The following is a 14,186-nucleotide window of genomic DNA, read 5'->3' as shown; positions in this document are numbered from 1 at the left end:
AATTCGTCTTTAATTTTATCAGATAGACCCTTGTAAAATATTCCCTTAAGAGCCAATTCCTCCCACCCAGACTCAACAGCTAGGATGCGAAAATCAATAGAGTAGGCCGCAACTGAACGCGGACCCTGACGAACATCAAGCAGGCGTTTAACCGCCTCTTGGCCCTGCAAAGGGTGGTCAAAAATCTTATGCATCTCTGCCATAAAAGATGGGTAAGAGCGAAGGACAGGTGAATCGCTCTGCCAGAGGGCAGTAGCCCATTGACTAGCCTTGCCTCGCAGTAAATTAACCATATAGCCCACCTTAGCCTCATCTGAAACATAGGAAGACGGCCGCTGACTAAAAACTATAGAGCACTGAAACAGGAATTGGTTACACGAGCCTACATCACCAGCATAGGGATCAGGAGGAGGAAAGGATGGCTCACGTGTAGTAGGTAAGGCAGCAGCAGAAGGAGGGTTAGCAGGTGTTGTTTGACATCATAGACATAAAAATTATATTATGTGTAGAGCAACTTCTTGTGGTTCTGATAGTGTCCTTATTTATTTGTCTGAAGGCTTTGGTTTGGACAAAAAGAGAAGTTGTTTGGAGGGTGCAACCCGTATTAAAATACATGGGATCTGTCCTGAGAGGAGTAAAAGGAGAATCACACAAGTGTCTTAATGGGGTTTCTTGTATATCCAGTCGTGGGGAGCAAACCTGTTGGAGGACAGCAACACAGTCATCTGGTGTGGGAAGAAAAAAGGTAGGTGAGTTTAAAACATTGCATCAATTGACAGTGATGTTATTTGATGTTAGTTAGTGTTAGTGATGTTAAACATTTCCAAGAGTAGGTGGGTTGCATTTCAGCCACTGTGCTGTGGAGAGGTAAGAAGATTTTCATTCAGTGAAATCATGGATCTAGCACATGGAACCATCTGAGTAGCCCACAATGTCTCTGAAGGCCATAACTGCTTTTTCAGCAGCACCTACAGCTCTGAGACATCTTTTCCCATAAGCCTGCAACACAAAACAGAAGTCATACACTCATTCTTATCATTTGTAATCTGAGTGTAAGACCTGGTAGGGTCAGGTAGGCCCAAGATTGGAGCGGTCTGTAAGGCAAGCTTTAGTGCAGGGAAGCAGTGTTCTGCTTCAGGAGTCCATGTGGGCTTTTGTGTGTTTGTAGACCCTTGCCATGAATGAAGGAGGCAAGTGGAGCCTCAAGAATGGCATAGTTGGAGATGAATTGTCTACAAGAAAAGCACATTTCAAGAAAGGATATCATCTGTTTTTTGTAGATGGTTTTGGGAGATTCTGAATTGCAGCTACTCTTTGTGGTGAAAGAGTCTTTCCTTCAGAAGTAAATGACATGACCCAGGAAAACAATCTTTTCCTGGACAAATTGAAGTTTAGACAAGATGGCTTTGTGACCACCATGAGCCAGATGTTGCGAGAGTTTGACTGTGTTGGCTTCACTCTGCTCCCTGGCCGGGCTGCAGGTCATAATGTCATCAACATGCTGCAACAAAGAGGTGCCGGGAGCCAGAACAAGAGATGATTCAAGACCTTATCTGAGAGTGTTATTGTAAATGGTGGAACTCTTATGAAGAAAAGAAGAAAAGGAAAGCAAAGCCAGAGTTCTCTGGACGAACTGGAGGACTAAAAAGAAAGCATTTGAGGTCCCCCACTGAAAAGGACTGCTGCATTTTGTGCTTGCAGATTTTGAGCAAATCACCATTCTGTTGGTTGAGCTGTATCTCTGATTTTCTGGGAACTGGGAACTGGGAACAAAGGTGTGCGCACTGGTGAGTCATCACAGGGAGCAATTACCCCTGCTGCTTTAAAAGACTCAAAGACTGGTGTTATGCCATCAATGGCTTCTTGTTTAGGTGGATGTTGAGTCTTGCAAGGTCTGTAGTCAGATTTTGGATTAATGACAATGTAATGTAACAGGTTCAATCTTTGATGTGGCCAACATCATATTTAACAGCCCAGTATCTTAGTGACCTCCTGTAGGGCTGTAATGGGTATATCTAATTATATCAGACAAAAAAAACAAAAAAGATTTAGAAGTGCTTTGAGGTACCAGCTGGATTTCTCTTTGAGTGTGCACAACAGATGTTAAGCATCTAGAATAGCACTGCAGTGTTGGTAAAAATAGAATTGATCGATTAGATGTTTCTTGCCAATTTGTTATGCGCTGACATGATTTCATAAATAGGCTCAAATCTTCCCAGTTATGTGATGTGTGTTCGGTGAGTCGATTTGTGGGACCGAATGGTCCATGGTGTACATGTTACATTGAGCTTGTGTGAGAGAGACTGATATGGCACATATGTGTCGTGTCCAATATATGTGTGTCAATGTAAGCCTGTCAGATCTCTCTTTCAGCCAACCTTCCTCATATGGCGCATCAGGTCTTATTGACACATGAGAGGTACAATGCAGATCCTCTGGTGCCATGAAATCTGTTGCAACTGTTGGAATTAATTTTCTAGCTACTGTGATAAGCTCAGATTGGGTTGTTGATGATTGCAATTTCCATTGGTGCATTCCTCAGGTTTGAGGTGTGATGGACAAAGGAGTGTGAAAAAAAATTTGGTCCCTGGTAGTCAGTTTGACACCTTATGGGTTTGAGTTCAAACATCCAGCTTCAAAGCCACCAACTGTGGAAACAAAAGAAGAGGAGATGTGCAAGTCTGGTGTTCTTTGTGTGTGAATCATGTTTCTCATTGGTTTCAGTTCTTTTTTCCACATCTGACAACATTCTTTCTTCCATAATTTTTCTACTTTTTTAACAACCTTTTGCTGTTTTTTTTCTTCTAATCTTGAGGAATCCCCCTAATAGGAAACCTAACTCAGCTGTCCAGACATTTAAATATTTTAAACTTTTGTCCCCATATCTCATGCTCATAATATCCACAATCAATCCTTCCGGAGGTCCAATGGGATACATTGTAAACAAACTAATTAGTGTCAGTAAAGGAACTCTTTGAATAAGTTTTAAAACTACTAAAACATATGTTTTAAAATGATTAAACTGTATATATTTTAACATATATTTCTATTTTCAGCTTGTGCTGAAGGACTGCTGTCCTGTGGAGCTGTAGAACTACAAGTGTTCCTGCACAGCAGGTGATGCTATGGCATGCAATACTATGCACAACCATGTGGCAGCGCTTTTGTACCAGACAGCTCATTACTGTCAACAGAAGATCAGTACTGTTCCTCCAACACACAGCTGCACAGAAACTGAGCAGAAATGGCACAAGCCAAGGACCATGGTAACTATTTACTATTACAGTTTTTTCTGATTGCTTAAACACTAACAATGATTCTTATAGCACAATTTCTAAAACTATTAATAGTTATAACAAAATCACTCACTGAGTTTGCAAAACTAAAAGCAAAAAAACTGCTTTACACTCAGTTTGCACTTTTGTAACACACAATTTGCAATTGTATAAATATAATCCACTTCACAGAACTCTTTTTGCTGAACTGTAAACACAACTCACTGCTTTACACACAACTTCCAAATGATCAACACACTCCTAGTAAAACTACACACATGTATGGCTAGTATTTACACTATTTTGCCAACTGTCTGGCTACACTGTCACATGTGAGAACTGTTTTACATCATTAGTTCACTTTGCAATCAGCATGAGCACTGTGAATAAGCCACAGGTAAGCTTCAGTGTGGAGAACAATGGAGGGAGAAGGAAACTGAGAAGAGTGAGAATTAGAGGAGGAACATGAGGAAGAGGAGGAGGACGAAGACTAGGAGGTGAATTTAGAGGAAGAGGACGAGGAGGTGAAGAGGAAGGATGAAGGGGAAGAAGAAATAGAATTACTGATGTCATCGGAGCTACAATAGTGGATCATGTGATCAACCATGGAATGACCCTGAGGGAAGCTGGACAACGGGTTCAGCCTGAGCCGCTACACTGTAGCAACCATCATAAGGACATATTGATGAGAATGGGTTAGTACAGTTCCCTCACACTATGTTTTGTAGGTGTACCATACTCTAATGAGAAAAACAACAATACTGTACATGTAAAACTGAAACTGTTACTCCACAGAATTACTAGACATCCAGCATCTGGAAGGAGGCAGGCGAGGATATGGACCAGGCATCATGTCAGGCCTGGATACGGCACTCCAGGAGACATGTTCCCCGGTGCCTTGGACTAGAAGACATTGCATGTGATGTTGATGAAATTCTGTGGCCGGACCCAGAGAGACAATGAGACTGATTTTCTCTCTCTCTCTCTCTTTCAGTGAAATTGTATGTTTTCTTGTGTTTGTTTTGATGTGTGTGAATAAACATTCATACTTGAAATTTGAATCCCTGTGTGTTTATAGAACTATTTATGACAAAAGTTTGACCTCACATGGACATACCTTGTGCACAGAGAAAGCAAAAGCCAGATGTGTTTTCAGTTAATACCATCAGTGTGTAGTTGGCACATTGTGTGCTTAGTAATATGGTGGTTTGTGTTAACTGTGTGGTACAAAAATACCATTTTTACAAAGGTTTGAAGAGTTAAGCAAGATGTATTGGCTTTTGCAAGAGATCTACAATGTTTTGCTGATTTGGTGTAAGGTTTTTTTATGTGTGTGTAGAGTTTTGCACAAATAGCCAATAGTTACAGAAATGTGCTTAAGCAATCAGAAAAAACTGTATTTACCCTGTTCATCCCAGCCAAGACGCCATGTGGGCTTGTACTGCTTGTGTTCCACTATCTTTTGATTTTAGTGATGAATATTTAAATAGATTGGTTAAAGTAAAAAATAAATATTGCAGGGTGTTAAACCTGGTCTGGTAAATGACATGGACATTCGCTCAGCAAGAGACTTATAGCACAATTTCTAAAACTATTAATAGTTATAGCAAAATCACTCACTGAGTTTGCAAAACTAAAAGCAAAAATGCTGCTTTACACTCAATTTGCACTTTTTTAACACACAATTTGCAATTGTATAAATATAATCCACTTCACAGCACTGTTTTTGCTGAACTGTAAACACAACTCACTGCTTTCAGAAAAAACTGTAACTAAAAAAACACATCTGGCTTTTGCTTTCTCTGTGCACAAGGTATGTCCATGTGAGGTCAAACTTTTGTCATACAGTTTTTTTCTGATTGCTTAAACACTAACAATGATTCTTATAGCACAATTTCTAAAACTATTAATAGTTATAGCAAAATCACTCACTGAGTTTGCAAAACTAAAAGCAAAAAAACTGCTTTACACTCAATTTGCACTTTTGTAACACACAATTTGCAAATGTATAAATATAATCCACTTCACAGCACTGTTTTTGCTGAACTGCAAAAACAACTCGCTGCTTTACACACAACTTCCAAATGATCAACACACTCCTAGTAAAACTATACACATTTATGGCTAGTATTTACACTATTTTGCCAACTGTCTGGCTACACTGTCACATGTGAGAACTGTTTTACATCATTAGTTCACTTTGCAATCAGCATGAGCTCTGTAAATAAGACACAGGTAAGCTTCAGTGTGGAGAACAATGGAGGGAGAAGGAGACTGAGAAGAGTGAGAATTAGAGGAGGAACATGAGGAAGAGGAGGAGGACGAAGACTAGGAGGTGAATTTAGAGGAAGAGGACGAGGATGGGAAGAGGAAGGAGGAAGGGTAAGAAGAAGTAGAATTACTGATGTCATCAGAGCTACAATAGTGGATCATGTGATCAACCATGGAATGACCCTGAGGGAAGCTGGACACCGGGTTCAGCCTGAGCCGCTACACTGTAGCAACCATCATAAGGACATATTGATGAGAATGGGTTAGTACAGTTCCCTCACACTATGTTTTGTAGGTGTACCATACTCTAATGAGAAAAACAACAATACTGTACATGTAAAACTGAAACTGTTACTCCACAGAATTGCTAGACATCCAGCATCTGGAAGGAGGCATGCGAGGATATGGACCAGGCATCATGTCAGGCCTGGATACGGCACTCCAGGAGACATGTTCCCCGGTGCCTTGGACTAGAAGACATTGCATGTGATGTTGATGAAATTCTGTGGCCGGACCCAGAGAGACAATGAGACTGATTTTCTCTCTCTCTCTCTCTTTCAGTGAAATTGTATGTTTTATTGTGTTTGTTTTGATGTGTGTGAATAAACATTCATACTTGAAATTTGAATCCCTGTGTTTTTATAGAACTATTTATGACAAAAGTTTGACCTCGCATGGACAGACCTTGTGCACAGAGAAAGCAAAAGCCAGATGTGTTTTCAGTTAATACCATCAGTGTGTAGTTGGCACATTGTTTGCTTAGTAATATGATGGTTTGTGTTAACTGTTTGGTACAAAAATACCATTTTTACAAAGGTTTGAAGAGTTAAGCAAGATGTATTAGCTTTTGCAAGAGATCTACAATGTTTTGCTGATTTGGTGTAAGGTTTTTTATTTGTGTGTAGAGTTTTGCACAAATAGCCAATAGTTGCAAAAATGTGCTTAAGCAATCAGACAAAAACTGTAATTGTGTGAGGTTTATGGAATCACAGAGAGATTTTAAACTATCTGAGGATGAAGTCAGCCAATCAAGGTTTAGGTCTCCTACCAGCACAAATTCAGAAGAGTTTAACTCTGAGACTTTGTTGAATAGAGTTGCAAGGGCTTCATTGCAGGCTCCAGAAGGTCTCTAACAGCCCATGATTGTGAGAGACCGTCCCTTCAAGTTTTAGGGCTAAAAATTCAAATTGTTTCTGGATTGACAGAGAAGCAAGAACAGTGGCATGGAATTTCCTTGTAAAATAAATAGCTACTCCACCACCTTTTTTTGGTCTGTCACAGCGAAACACATTATATCCTGATATGAAAATATCCTTGTCTGAGACTGATTTATTCAACCATGTTTCAGAGAGCACCAGAATGTCGGTATCAGTGGTATTGAGCCAGATTCAGATCTAATTTGGGTAACATACTACGAGCATTTATATGTATTATCCCAAGTCCTGATCTGGTTCTGAATTCATCAGGGGAATCAATATGATTATGATTTAATCATATTTGATTGATATTATGATTTAATCTTCATGGCTCTGGTTCTCCCGTAGTGTCTACGTGATGGAGAGGAGGATGGACACCAGCACCGTATGACACCTCCACATGCACCAGTCCATCTTCATTGGTGGATGTTGTCATCATTGGACGGTCCAACCTCTCCCACAGCTTCTGCTTGAGAAGACGTCCTTGGCTCAAACGGTACCTACACTCACGGCCCTTCTTGTGCCTGAGAGAATAATGAATGAATGAATTAAAAAGTACAGTTTTTAGGTTATTAGTCAGTGATTATCCATGATAGAGCTCACACTTTTGTAACAGACATACCTCAGCGAATCCTCAACAACTTCGCGGTAGATCTGCTGGTACTGCTCCACTGAATGGTTGTGTATAATCACAGCCTCGTCGCTGTCGACCACAGAGGAGGCCTGGAAACGAGGAACCACATCCAAGGCCACCGGCAGGTCAGCTGGTGGGATTGGGGAACGGGTCCTCTGAACCAGCTTTTTTGGTGGTTGGACAGAAGACTTCCGGGGAGTGGCTGCAGACTGCTGGGAGCTGGAGTTCAGTGTGTCCTGCGGAGGGTCATCAGAGAGGAGGTCAGACTGAATGTGCACAGATGTTGAGAAGAGAAGAAAGTGTGTAGTTGATGACTGATGTAGTTTTTGACATGTTGAAGTCAAACTGCTTAGTGTTTTACTGCCTAGCTGTATGGTTACAATGGTCCCACGGTTAAATATGTCCAGTGCCAAATTTAGTCTCTGCTAGGGAGCGCATGTTATAAGAGGAGATGCATACAGTGGCAGCCTGAATGTTGCAGTATGAAAGGATACATGCACCATTTTAACATTTCAGGTGATTATTCATGTGTAGTATTAACAAAATAAAACACTTGGCGATTATAAACAGGTGATATATATTGTAGCTGGCAGAATTTCCAGCCTTGTACATGCAACAAGCCAACCTTAATGGCCTCTTGGTATGGAAAAAAAAAAAAAAATATATATATATATATATATATATATATATATATATATATATATATATATATATATATATATATATATATATATATATATATATATATATATATATATATATATATATATATATATATATATATATATATATATATATTTAAATGATTGGAGTCTAATGGCCTAATTAAGAATAGCAATTTGTCAAAATGTGTGCTAAATTACATTACATTAAATTAAATTACAACTATAGTGTGTTCTAGCACAGTGTAGCCACAAAACTGCAACTGCATGCTAAAACATATGAAAGCACAATGGAATAAAATAAAAACAATAAATGAAAGAATATATTAAAACATTTAAAATAAGTTAAAATAATTAAAATACAATAAAACAAGAAATAACACCCTTGGATGATAGTGTGAGTGAGCATTTGGCAACACTGGGAGGGCATTATAATTCTAGATACAAACATAACAATGTCTAGTGCAACAGCTTCCACACTTTTACTTCAACCATGTCACAGTGTATCATCGTAGGTCCACCTTCATTCTGCAGCAGGGACTCACTACCTAACCGGTACACTTACTTTGTAATGACAGATGCAGCTGCCATTATCCATTAGCTGTGTTGTTATGGCAACGAGGCCATAACTTAATAACAACAAAAGCTGGCTAATGTACAGTAATGTTGTCACTAAACTGCTTAAATACACTTGTAAAGTGAGGTACCAAAACGCTAACAGTTCCTGAAAGTGCACATGCAAGAGTTAACAGAAGTGTTAAAGAGTTACTGAGAGTTACAGAAAGGTTGGAAGACACCAACTCTCCATCTACTTCTTTTCACCACTTGTTTACATATCTTTATTTTAACATGAATATTTATAGTGTTTGCAGTAGTGCACTTTCAAAGCTAAAGTGCATAAAAGATAATTGACTACCAAAGATAATCTTACATTGTCCATGCTAGAAGCTTTGTAGCTGTGCTGGGGTTCAGTCTCTGCTGAGCTCTTGTCTGAATAAACAATCCTTGTAAGACGGTGAGAAAAGTTTGATTTCTCTCAGAAGTGATGGAGCAAATGTGTAGAGATGTATGTCCATCAGGTGGAGTTCACTTGCATGTTTTAAAATGATTGTCACTATATAGCCAGTGTGCACATTCCTTTGATGTAATGTTGATTTTTGAATGTTGGAATCATAATACAATACAAAACTTGTATATTTAGTTTGATTGCAGTTGCTAGGCAATCAAACTATTGTTCACCCTCTTTCTTCTTAGTTTGATTGCCGTTTTTTTCAAAAAAAATTATAGTTTTTCAAATATTAGGTAATTAGTTTGATTGCCGCTTTCTACCGTTTTCTTCAGGAAATGTCCTTTTCTAGTTTCTTTTTCACTAGAGGTAGATAAAAAAACTTTTTACCCACAATGCCATTCAGCAGTGCAACAAGCATTTTTCTCACCTCTGATTTTCTTAACCCTTGTGCACTGTTCGGGACATTTTTGTCTACTGAGAGTAATTTTTCTGTTTGATTTGGCCATAACTTATATACTTATAACTTATATTACTATATGTGAGCAAATTGAATATTTTTTGCTGAATAAGCTTAATTTTAGATACATTTTTCTTGCAGTTTTTCTCAATTGTTTACACACATTTTCTGAAAGCATGCCTCATATTCTCAGAACTCTACACACAAATCCAAAATAACACACACAATGGGCAAAACCCCTCAATTCTTCTACAAAATGAAACATTACATTCTAAACAATGTTCTTGTTTGTCTTGTCAATGTCTTCTCAAAATAGGTTTATGTTTTCAAATGACAAACCGTCATATGATTAGACATCTATAAGAACCAGCTGAACACTGATGTGCTCAGTGTAAAACACTATGATGAATGGAGTGTTTTCCATGACTTGGTTTTTTGTTCAGTGTTACACTGACAACAGACAGTACATACCTAAGTGTGTTGTAAAATATTTGAGAATATTGTTTTTTATACTTAGAACACGCAAATACACGGTAACATTTTATTTTATTTTTCCCGCAAAAACAATGTACACAGTGTACATCCCATTCCCATCCCCAACCAACACAAAGTTGCACATAGTACACTACATACAAAACAACAGAAGAATTTACTGTATACAGTACCAAAAAATATCATGCTGCATCCTCCCTTCTGTTGCGGTCTGGCCACAGCACCTCATCCACATCACAAGCAGGGGGAAATATCGCCTAGCATGGTGAATCCAGCCATGAAAAGCATCAGCTTCCATATCTCCACATGCGTCCTCCATAGCTTGGAGAAGAGGTATACGCATTTGTGGATTTCGGTCATACACTGTCCATCTCCAGGCAGAAAAAAAATCCTCAATAGGCTTAAGGAATGGAGAATATGGAGGGAGATATACAACTAAAAGCGTGCATGGGCAGTGAACCAGTTACGAACCAGAGCAGCCCTGTGGAAACTTACGTTGTCCCAAATGACAACATACCTGAGCTGCACTGGGCCATCTGATCTGGTGGAATGAGTGTGTTGTGTAGGGTGTCCAGGAATGTGATCAGATGGGCGGTGTTGTAGGGGCCAAGGGTAGCTACTGTACTGCTGTACTCATTGAGTACTGTATTGATATGCAGTACTGCCATTTTCTAGTGAGAGTACATACACCAATCCATTGCTCCAAAACAGAAGAGCTCACCTGTTGCCCTTTTATGCAGAAGCTCTGATTGCTAATTGTAAAACTGTGTGATGGGTGTTTGCCCTTGTGATGAGTCAGTATGCATATTTGAATTGCAGTGTGTTCCTTGTGAAAACAAGATATGTTCTGCATGAAATTGTGTGTACTGTTTTGAAAAAAGTGTGTTTTAGAACTGCAATTTGAGTGTAAAGCAAGAATTGTGCTTGTAGTTTAGCAGAATTGGTTCAGGGGGTTGATAAATGAGCTACATGTTGTGGTCATTGTGTCTCAAGTACCAGAAATTGTGTGTAAACAATCTGTAAGCACAGGCCTGCAGGTAAAGGGTTACAGTTTTTTCTAATTGCTTAAGCACATTTCTGTAACTATTGGCTATTTGTGCAAAACTCTACACACAAATAAAAAAACCTTACACCAAATCAACAAAACATTGTAGATCTCTTGCAAAAGCTAATACATCTTGCTTAACTCTTCAAACCTTTGTAAAAATGGTATTTTTGTACCAAACAGTTAACACAAACCATCATATTACTACTACACACTGATGGTATTAACTGAAAACACATCTGGCTTTTGCTTTCTCTGTGCACAAGGTATGTCCATGTGAGGTCAAACTTTTGTCATAAATAGTTCTATAAACACAGGGATTCAAATTTCAAGTATGAATATTTATTCACACACATCAAAACAATCACAAGAAAACATACAATTTCACTGAAAGAGAGAGAGAGAGAGAGAAAATCAGTCTCATTGTCTCTCTGGGTCCGGCCACAGAATTTCATCAACATCACATGCAATGTCTTCTAGTCCAAGGCACCGGGGAACATGTCTCCTGGAGTGCCGTATCCAGGCCTGACATGATGCCTGGTCCATATCCTCGCATGCCTCCTTCCAGATGCTGGATGTCTAGTAATTCTGTGGAGTAACAGTTTCAGTTTTACATGTACAGTATTGTTGTTTTTCTCATTAGAGTATGGTACACCTACAAAACTTAGTGTGAGGGAACTGTACTAACCCATTCTCATCAATATGTCCTTATGATGCTTGCTACAGTGTAGCGGCTCAGGCTGAACCCGTTGTCCAGCTTCCCTCAGGGTCAATCCATGGTTGATCACATGATCCACTATTGTAGCTCCGATGACATCAGTAATTCTATTTCTTCTTACCCTTCCTCCTTCCTCTTCACCTGCTCGTCCTCTTCCTCTAAATTCACCTCCTAGTCTTCGTCCTCCTCCTCTTCCTCCTGCTTCCTCATGTCCTCATCCTCCTCTAATTCTCACTCTTCTCAGTCTCCTTCTCCCTCCTTTGTTCTCCACACTGAAGCTTACCTGTGTCTTATTTACAGAGCTCATACTGATTGCAAAGTGAACTAATGATGTAAAACAGTTCTCACATGTGACAGTGTAGCCAGACAGTTGGCAAAATAGTGTAAATACCAGCCATATATGTGTGTAGTTTTACTAGGAGTGTGTTGATCATTTGGAAGTTGTGTGTAAAGCAGCGAGTTGTGTTTACAGTTCAGCAAAAAGAGTGCTGTGAAGTGGATTATATTTATACATTTGCAAATTGTGTGTTACAAAAGTGCAAATTGAGTGTAAAGCAGTTTTTTTGCTTTTAGTTTTGCAAACTCAGTGAGTGATTTTGCTATAACTATTAATAGTTTTAGAAATTGTGCTATAAGAATCATTGTTAGTGTTTAAGCAATCAGAAAAAACTGTAACTGAAAACACATCTGGCTTTTGCTTTCTCTGTGCACAAGGTCTGTCCATGTGAGGTCAAACTTTTGTCATAAATAGTTCTATAAACACACAGGGATTCAAATTTCAAGTATGAATGTTTATTCACACACATCAAAACAAACACAAGAAAACATACAATTTCACTGAAAAAGAGAGAGAGAGAGAAAATCAGTCTCATTGTCTCTCTGGGTCCGGCCACAGAATTTCATCAACATCACATGCAATGTCTTCTAGTCCAAGGCACCGGGGAACATGTCTCCTGGAGTGCCGTATCCAGGCCTGACATGATGCCTGGTCCATATCCTCGCATGCCTCCTTCCAGATGCTGGATGTCTAGTAATTCTGTGGAGTAACAGTTTCAGTTTTACATGTACAGTATTGATGTTTTTCTCATTAGAGTATGGTACACCTACAAAACTTAGAGTGAGGGAACTGTACTAACCCATTCTCATCAATATGTCCTTATGATGCTTGCTACAGTGTAGCGGCTCAGGCTGAACCCGGTGTCCAGCTTCCCTCAGGGTCATTCCATGGTTGATCACATGATCCACTATTGTAGCTCCGATGACATCAGTAATTGTATTTCTTCTTACCCTTCCTCCTTCCTCTTCACCTCCTCGTCCTCTTCCTCTAAATTCACCTCCTAGTCTTCGTCCTCCTCCTGCTTCCTCATGTCCTCATCCTCCTCTAATTCTCACTCTTCTCAGTTTCCTTCTCCCTCCATTGTTCTCCACACTGAAGCTTACCTGTGTCTTATTTACAGAGCTCATGCTGATTGCAAAGTGAACTAATGATGTAAAACAGTTCTCACATGTGACAGTGTAGCCAGACAGTTGGCAAAATAGTGTAAATACCAGCCATAAATGTGTATAGTTTTACTAGGAGTGTGTTGATCATTTGGAAGTTGTGTGTAAAGCAGTGAGTTGTGTTTACAGTTCAGCAAAAACAGTGCTGTGAAGTGGATTATATTTATACATTTGCAAATTGTGTGTTACAAAAGTGCAAATTGAGTGTAAAGCAGTATTGTGGCTTTTATTTTTGCAAACTCAGTGAGTGATTTTGCTATAACTATTAATAGTTTTAGAAATTGTGCTATAAGAATCATTGTTAGTGTTTAAGCAATCAGAAAAAACTGTAACTGTAAAAATCGCAAATTTTACCTCCTACCAACAGGGTAAATCACCAACAATCAAGAATGCATGATTATGTAGTGCCATGGCTGTGCAGTCAAAAAATGTGGTTATAATGGAAGTCTATGGGACAAAAATGTCCATCAACAACACGTAAGGGAGAAAAAATGAAAACCCTAGAACTAGAAAAGGCATTTCCTGAAGAAAATGCAAGTTTGATTGCTGCAGCTGTAGCATTGCTTTGAATGCTGATGTGAAGGATCGCTCTGAATCTGCAAACTGAATTTAATTTGCTGTAACACGGTTAAGAAAAAGATATTTTGAAAAGTAGAAAATCTTTGAATATTAGGAAGATATGAAAAAGAAACAGCTGAAGACGAGACCGCAAGAGAAGGGAGGATGCAGCATGGTATTTTTTGGTACTGTATACAGTAAATTCTTCTGTTGTTTTGTATGTAGTATGTGCAACTTTGTGTTGGTTGGGGATGGGAATGGGATGTACACTGTGTACATTGTTTTTGAGGGAAAAATAAAATAAAATGTTACCATGTATTTTGTGTGTTCTGAGTATAAAAAACAATATAATCAAATATTTTACAACAC

The sequence above is a fragment of the Parambassis ranga genome, chromosome 5, assembly GCF_900634625.1.
Source record: "Parambassis ranga chromosome 5, fParRan2.1, whole genome shotgun sequence".
NCBI lineage: Eukaryota > Metazoa > Chordata > Actinopteri > Ambassidae > Parambassis > Parambassis ranga.
The sequence above is the reverse complement of the archived record's forward strand: the minus strand, read 5'-3'. Positions refer to the sequence as shown.